This window comes from Brienomyrus brachyistius, unplaced genomic scaffold (genome assembly GCF_023856365.1).
Source record: "Brienomyrus brachyistius isolate T26 unplaced genomic scaffold, BBRACH_0.4 scaffold293, whole genome shotgun sequence".
Classification (NCBI taxonomy): Eukaryota; Metazoa; Chordata; class Actinopteri; order Osteoglossiformes; family Mormyridae; genus Brienomyrus; species Brienomyrus brachyistius.
In genome coordinates, this window is record NW_026042568.1 from 7797 (window position 1) to 15592 (window position 7796).

Below are 7796 nucleotides of genomic sequence, written 5' to 3' on the forward strand. Positions count from 1 at the left end.
CAAACTCACATTGTGAAATCAAATGTAATATTACACCAGTTTTTCTGTTAAAGTACTGTGAAGTACTCCTACAATAGTGATTCATTTTCCACATCAGCCGGTTTAAATCTTCATGCATTTGCACCGATTTTTAACTGATTTGTGATTCATCATTACATGCCAGGGCCAGCAGCTCTGCATGGCTCGACCCTCATAAACATTCTCCACACATGCTGTTCAGGCAGTGGCCACAGAAATTCCCCCAGTGAACTTTATGCTTTCTGTCGGAGAGTATGCTGTGTTCTGGCCTTAAACCCTGCATACTACTTTGCAGACTTTGATCCTCTTAACAACAATTGGCATTTCTGGTGGCTGAATATCCATCCATCCGTCATCCAACTGCATGCTTAAAAGCTGTGAATAATAGTAATAATTCTTAAAATTGCAACTATCTAGAATTTCAGCCTAGTTACTCAGCTAAATTACTATTTAAACCTAGAATAATTTCTATAAGGGGCGGCATGGTGGTGCAGTGGTTAGCACTGTCGCCTCACACCTCTGGGACCCGGGTTCGTGTCTCCGCCTGGGTCACATGTGTGTGGAGTTTGCATGTTCTCCCCATGTCGTTGTGGGGTTTCCTCTGGGTACTCCGGTTTCCCCCCACAGTCCAAAAACATGCTGGGGCTAATTGGAGTTGCTGAATTGCCCGTAGGTGTGTGTGTGTGAGTGGATGGTGTGTGAGTGTGCCCTGCGATGGGCTGGCCCCCCATCCTGGGTTGTTCCCTGCCTCGTGCCCATTGATTCTGGGATAGGCTCCGGACCCCCCGCGACCCAATAGGATAAGCGGTTTGGAAAATGGATGGATGGATAATTTCTATATGTGTGATAGAATCAAAAAATATTTTGTTTTACATATAAATCTTCACAAGGTGTATTACACATGGTATTCCCCAGACACCGCCACCCCAACAGATGCTTTGTTTGTTAAGACAATAGCTCAGAAAGTGGTTGATCGATCTTTTGCAGCTTTTACCAAGGTTTGTACAAGCCAAAATTAAATTTTGAAACGGATCCCTGCCACACCCTGCCCTCCTGAACCTCCCGTTTCCTCCCTAGTGTGGTATAACGTGCCATGCCTGTTCCGCGTTTGTTTTACCTCTCCTTCCTGCCCTTGTGTTACTCATTTCAGGTGCCTCTAGTTTGCTCCCTGCTTAGCCTTGTATAAATGTGCTTCTCAGTCCTGCCTTTAATGTTGCTGCTGCTGTTTGCCTGTGTGTTCTTCCCTGCTTATGATTCCCCCGTGATCCAGTTGTGATCCAGTTGTCTTCATATCATGTATTCACATTCCTCAGCTGAGAGTGAACAAAGTTCTGTGGAAAGTATCTGACTACAGATAGACTTTCACCCAGTTCTCTGCGGGAGCTCTGATTACAGAGTGACTCCCCGACTACTTCTGAAGCCCTTCCTTAAGTATCCAGACCAGGTGATGGCATGTTTCTGAAGACTGACTAATTTCGGTCAATGGTTAATTTTAGGGGCATTGCTGACCTTGGTTCTCAAGTCCCCAGCCAATCAGATCACTTTAGGGGGTGGTTGTAATTCCCTTGTTCTACCATGAGAGAATCTCTCTCAGTTTGGTGGGTTGAGCCGAAGTTTCTGTATTTCTCTTAGGAAAAGCTATACTGCCTTAAATCTGAGAGTATAATACTCCTCGTCTCATGCCTATTCAAACGAGACCAAACATGCGTGTATTTGTCCCTAACATCTATGTGTGCTGAGTTATCCTGTTTATAGTGGAAAAGGTGTCTGTGTCTGGAGGCTGACAGCTGTTGTTGCTGTGGATTGATTGTGGAACTCTGGTCACTCCGGGGGTGAAAGGTCTTGCTTTTTCTGTGCTGCTCCAGTTATTCCTATCCAGTCTCTCAGGAGCCGGCAGGCCTTTGCCTTCCTTAAAAGGGGTGGTTTGACGAGTTGAGTCCAGTCTTGCCTGGGCCAGCGGAGCTCTGAAATAGACTGATGCAGGCTGATCAGAGTTGGGGCCTGCAGGACCTATAAGTTTTATGTCCTTACAGAATGTAAGTGGCATCATACTAAACTAGTGGTGTTCGAACTAGCATGGAAAGAGGCTATGGGTAGCTACAAAAAGGCTCTTAGTGCCGCCAAATCATCTAGTATCTATCAGAACTAATTGAAATAAACAAAAATAATCCTAGATTCCTATTTACTATGGTGTCCAAGCTGACTAATAACCAGACCACTGGTTATTTTCCAGTGACGACTTTATGAAACTTTTTGACCAAAAATATGCTCAATTAAACAGAACATTTTGAATATTGAATATTGGTTAACCAGTCAGAACTGATGTACTTAATTTTATCTTCAAATTCATCTACTTGTATGCTAGAACCTGTTCCATCAAAATTATTCAGCGATGCTCCCAGCATTGATTGAACCGCTACTAGCAATAGTTAAACTAAAACATATAATCATATTACCCCAATTTTATCTTCACTGCACTGGCTGCCAGTTAGATTTCGTGTTGACTACAAAACACTGCTCTTAACCTATAAAGCTGTAAATGGTCTTGCACCGCAGTATGTGAGTGACCTCATTTGCGTTCCGAATCATACACTTAGATGACGAGATGGAGGTATTCTATCCGTACCCAGAATAAAGAACATTACCTTTGGGGGAAGAGCATTTGCTCATAAAGCACCACAGCTATGGAATAAACTTCCTATTAGTGTTCGGAACTCAGACACAATCTCTGCTTTTAAGTCAAGGCTTAAGATGTACCTCTTTCGCCAGTCTTTTGGATAGTTAAATCTTCTTTTCTAAGGTGAATGGGAAATCTGGAGGTTCATAGTTATTTGAGATTGAAGGGGAAAGGGGGGATTGGTGCTGTCGTCCTGCCACTCTCGCCGATCACTTAAGCTGTGGATGGGAGGTGGCTTGACGCCAAAACCTCTGTAAACCCTCATGCCTGTGCTTCCTTCCAGGTCACTCTTTTAGGCAGGCTGTCATAGTTGCTTTAGTCCTGCCGGTTAGGTGTAGGGCAATAACTCTTCTCCATCTTCTCTTTTTCGAGCTGATACCGAGCCGACTACACCGTGTGAACCCGCACCTGGACTCCTGGATATAACTACATGAAACCAACTGGGACTTTATAACTATATGAACTCTAATGAATGTCAATGTAAATGCAGTTTCATGCTCCTTGGTCGCCCAGAGGAGGATGGGGTCCCCTTCTGAGTCTAGGTTCCACTCAAGGTTTCTTCCTGCTAGAGGGAGTTTCCTTGCCACTGTCGCCTCAGGCTTTTAAATATAAATATAAATATATAAAATATATAAAATATATTTTTGGCCACAACCGGGATTCGAACCCCGGTCTCCCGTGTGAAAGGCGGCGATCTTACCACTACACTATCCAGCAACTATATAATATAAGGGAGATTTACGGGAAAATACTAATACGGGAGGACGGCGGGAAAGAGAAGTAAAATACGGTAGTTTCCCGGCCAAAACGGGAGGCTCCAGTATCCCTTACATTTTAAGACAGGAAATATAAAATAATATAAATTATATAAAATATAATATAAATATAAATATAAATATATAAAATATATAAAATATATTTTTGGCCACAACCGGGATTCGAACCCCGGTCTCCCGTGTGAAAGGCGGCGATCTTACCAGCAACTATATAATATAAGGGAGATTTACGGGAAAATACTAATACGGGAGGACGGCGGGAAAGAGAAGTAAAATACGGTAGTTTCCCGGCCAAAACGGGAGACTTGACAGCTATGGCTGTCTCTGGCCACGCCCCCTACAGTCGGTCCGGCCCCTGTTCGCGTGTTCGCGAAAACGACTTCATTTATTTTCTTATTGATTTATCGACAGACTTTTTAGACGTTATAATAACAACACTCTATTGATTACTGTCCATGATACAGAACTATTCTATCGAGAACTAATGACGAGAACTATTCTCTTATTTTTTTATTATTATTTTATTATTAAATTATTTTATTATTATTATTATTTTTATCTTTCTCGTTCCCGTAGATATATATTATTATACGGAGATTTACGGAGTCTTCAAAGACGGTCCGGCTTCAGGATCACTGTTGCTGTGGTGTAGATCAGCTGATCTGTAGTAGTCTTCTACGTACATCTTCTAGTAGACCTTCTGAGGGTACTTCACGCATTCTTGGTCCAGCTTAGCTTATTTCTTATTTCTCAGGTCAGCTGCTCTTGTATTCAGCCTACTAGTCTCTCTTGTATTCAGCCTACTAATATATATGGGGCTTGGTACCCAATCTCGGAATGTGGGGATGATGATATCTCCCCCCTGACCTGTCGTCCTGGCTCCCCCTTGTCGTAGCAATCGTGTTGTACCTCATCAATCTCTAGTTGTGATAGCAGTTGTTTCTGGCCACAACCGGGATTCGAACCCCGGTCTCCCGTGTGAAAGGCGGCGATCTTACCACTACACTATCCAGCAACTATATAATATAATATATATATATATATATATTATAAGGGAGATTTACGGGAAAATAATACGGGAGGACGGCGGGAAAGAGAAGTAAAATACGGTAGTTTCCCGGCCAAAACGGGAGGCTCCAGTATCCCTTACATTTTAAGACAGGAAATATAAAATAATATAAATTATATAAAATATAATATAAATATAAATATAAATATATAAAATATATAAAATATATTTTTGGCCACAACCGGGATTCGAACCCCGGTCTCCCGTGTGAAAGGCGGCGATCTTACCACTACACTATCCAGCAACTATATAATATAAGGGAGATTTACGGGAAAATACTAATACGGGAGGACGGCGGGAAAGAGAAGTAAAATACGGTAGTTTCCCGGCCAAAACGGGAGACTTGACAGCTATGGCTGTCTCTGGCCACGCCCCCTACAGTCGGTCCGGCCCCTGTTCGCGTGTTCGCGAAAACGACTTCATTTATTTTCTTATTGATTTATCGACAGACTTTTTAGACGTTATAATAACAACACTCTATTGATCCCCCTCTTACTGTCCATGATACACAATGACGAGACACATGTTCACTAATGACGAGAACTATTCTATTTTTCATGCCGGGGGTCCTTCAAATCTTACATTTACAAATCTTGTTCTTGTTCTCTGCTTTCTCCTTTCTCGTTCCCGTAGATATATATTATTATACGGAGATTTACGGAGTCTTCAAAGACGGTCCGGCTCCAGCTCAAGGATCACTGTTGCTGTGGTGTAGATCAGCTGATCTGTAGTAGTCTTCTACGTACATCTTCTAGTAGACCTTCTGAGGGTACTTCACGCATTCTTGGTCGGAGGGTCCAGGTTTCCAGCTTAGCTTATTTCTTATTTCTCAGGTCAGCTGCTCTTGTTTGGGATGTGCTTGACCGGCGTATACGACAGCGTGTACCAGTTCCCACTAATATCCAACAACTTCGCACAGCCAATGAAGAGGAGTGGACCAACATTCCACAGGCCACAATTGACAATCTGATAAACTCTATGCGAAGAAGATGTGTTGCATTGCATGAGGCAAATGGTGGTCACACCAGATACTGACCGGTTCTGAGTCCCCAGACCCCCAATAAAGCAAAAAACTGCACATTCCAGGGTGGCCTTTTATTGTGGGCAGTATAAGGTACACCTGTGCACTACCCATGATGTCAGATCAGCATCTTGATGTGGCACACCTGTGAGGTGGGATGGATTATCTCAGCAAAGCAGAAGTGCTCACTATCACACATTTAGACTGATTTGTGAGAAATGTTTGAGAGAAATGGTAATATTGTGTATCTGGAATGAATTGTAGGTCTTTAAGTCCATCTCATGAAAAATGGGAGCAGAAACAAGAGTGTTGCGTTTATATTTTTGTTCAGTATAGAATAAGCCCAGATTTATGTTTATTCAGTGGAGATAAGTACAACCTCTAAAGATAGGCCTACACCCGTTTTGGCAGTGTCTCCGGATCCCATGACAAATAATGCCTTCAGTACATCCTCCTCAACCCACACTGAAAGCAGAAGTGCTATGGGCTTTGCAAACGGTTTGCCGACATCACTCCTATACGTCCAATGATGACATTCACACCGTCTCCAGGGTGATGTTCCCTGACTCGCAGGGTCACTTGTGGTAAAGATAAAACCGCTTTTCTTGCGCGATTTGGACTCGCTCCATATATTAAAAGGGAGCTTCGTTGTCATGTTTGACGTAAGTATGAACAGGACCATCAAAAGAAAACAACTGGATGTGCATGTCAGGTATTGGGTGAATTATGAGAATGGCTCTCGAGTGCAGTCCTGGTTCTGGGATCACAGTACATGAGCCACTCCACCGCTGAAGACTTACTGGAGAAGTTTAAGGTAAGCCATTCAATAACATTTAAACTCATTAACGAACCCATGATTTTTAAATATCCATGGTTTATCTTTACATGTGTTTAAATGGGAGAACCATATTTATTGGTAAGCATATTTTAAAGATTTTATTGCTGCTTCATGGCTTTTGCTGCAAAAAAAATAGTTCATTGAGGAAATAGAATGTTTAAGTGTTGTGTAGCAACATGTACAGCTGTTGTACAGGCAAAAACTCTGGCTCAGTCCAAAGGAGGTGGATATAGGAATGGCTGTCATCAAGGTGGGACTTCTGTGAATTCACTGGTATCTTTACATACAAATGTATCAAACAATTGTGAAGTAAAAAATATGTGAATAACATGGAGTTTGAGCTGGTTTGATATGTACAGCTGAGGTAGTGTTAACCTTGGGCTGAGTGTGCAGAAAGATTCTGGAAATTTGACAAACCATCTTTTTGTCAGAGACAGTCAGGAGCCAAAGGCAGTGGAAGTGACCTTGGTGTCCTTCAGATTAAAAAAAATTGCCAGATTGTGCTCTCAAAAATGTGCAAAAAGGCCTTGGATAAATGCCCTCTGAAGTACTCGATTGTACATGAGATGACGTGCTTGGACCCAAACAAAATGCACACCAGCCAGATAACTGCCAGCAGAAAAGGAGAAATCTCATGCAGAAGTTTGCGCAGGAGAATCGGTTGGCAGGCAGGATATCTGCTGGTAAATCATAGGATAAGAATAGGATAGTTCAGAATATTATTTTTAAATTATGCTTTTCTTTTTTCACATCTAACTGAATCAGGGACGGATTACAAACCGGGTTAGCGGGGCCGCTGCCCAGGGGCCCTTGGGGTGCAGGGGGCCCGTGGGCCCCAAGCCCAAAACAATTTGCAACGCTTATCAGCAATGTATTTTCGTTTGTCTATTTTAGAGGGCCTACATTCTTTGATCCTCTGCCTACAAGGTCCCCTGACCCTATAGGGAGGGTGTTTGGCTGCCAAGGGCCCTTGACTTGTGGTGGTTGTGGTGGTGGTGCAGGTGGTGGTGGTGGGGGGGGGCCTCGCGAACGTTTTACCCAGGGGCCCACACAACCCATAATCCGTCCCTGAACTGAATAGTGTTAACACGTAGATTTTAGCAGTATTTAGAAGACCGACTCTTGGTGTTTGAAAAGAAGCATCAGCCCAGTTATATTTTCTTTGATGAGCCTAGAGATATCTCAAGATTAAATTAAAATGATTGCACATTTATGGTATCATAGGAAAATTGGGTTATAAATCACTTTCCTATTCTACATGTGATTCTGTGTATTGACATTGTTGATCTGCATCTAATCTACTGTAATTAATGTAATTACAGGTGATGCAATATCCCAGCAGTCTGATAATCACCTGCACAATGAGGCAAAAGGCTTGGATTTTATATCCTTCATTC